Source organism: Micromys minutus (genome assembly GCF_963924665.1).
Source record: "Micromys minutus genome assembly, chromosome: 24".
Taxonomy (NCBI): domain Eukaryota; kingdom Metazoa; phylum Chordata; class Mammalia; order Rodentia; family Muridae; genus Micromys; species Micromys minutus.
This window is the reverse complement of record NC_137959.1, coordinates 18,839,974-18,840,923: the sequence shown is the minus strand read 5'-3', so window position 1 is coordinate 18,840,923 and position 950 is coordinate 18,839,974.

The window sequence follows — 950 nt, the reverse complement described above, 5'->3', positions numbered from 1 at the left end:
GTCATCATTGTATCCAGCAAGAGGGGGGCGGTGGCCACTCTTGGAGAAGACTACAGATGGGATCCTACAGATGATGTCATGGGAGTAGGTCACGAGCTCCTGGTCTGCATGGAGGTCGAACGGTCTGCTCATAGCATCACCTGAGCCACTGGTAAAGGCATTGCCATTGGGAAATGGCAATATCTCTAGAGCTGCCGACTATCTGATTGTTGTCCAGGAACCAGCAACATGACAGATAATTTGCATGTTCTGCCAGCTACGGCTCTCACACTCATTCCCTTGGGAGTTTGGAACAGATGTTATCCAGGCCACCCCAGGCTCAATAACTCCCAGAAGAGTGTCTGCACAGGTCATGACCCAGGAAGAGCATACGGGAGTGGCATGAACCTTGTTTGTGGTATAGCTGCCCCAGACAATGAGTTTTCCATTCTGAGAACTGGCATCGAGTCTGAAGCCTATGTCACAGTGCCTGGCGTAAACCTTGGCCTGACGTCCTGTCAGTGTTCACATCTGGGTTTACTCCCACTGGACCGCTGCTGTTGGTGATCTGCAAGAATCGCATCTGCGCGTGATTTTCGAACATCTCTGATCTGGTTCTTTAGTTGCTCAGCCTCCTCTGGTGGCTGGCACAGCTCATGCATCTTTAAGCCTCAGTGCTTTTGACATTCTGCAGAGTCTGTGGTCTTCATTCACACGTGTTTCTGGTCTGGTCTCCCAGACATGCGAGTCTCTCTCAGCCCCAGCCGGCTCGGCAGGTGACCATACCAGAACATGCAGGCGCAGTCTGAGCACTCTCAAGCTGTGTGCAGGCAGGTCAGTCCGTATGGAGGCTGTCTTGGTCCTGACCCCACCACCCTCAGCACCTGGGCCCACCATTGCTATCCTCCAGAGATGGAACATTTGCCCCATGTTTCCCCTACACAGGCTTTCCTTTGTGTGAACCCTACTTA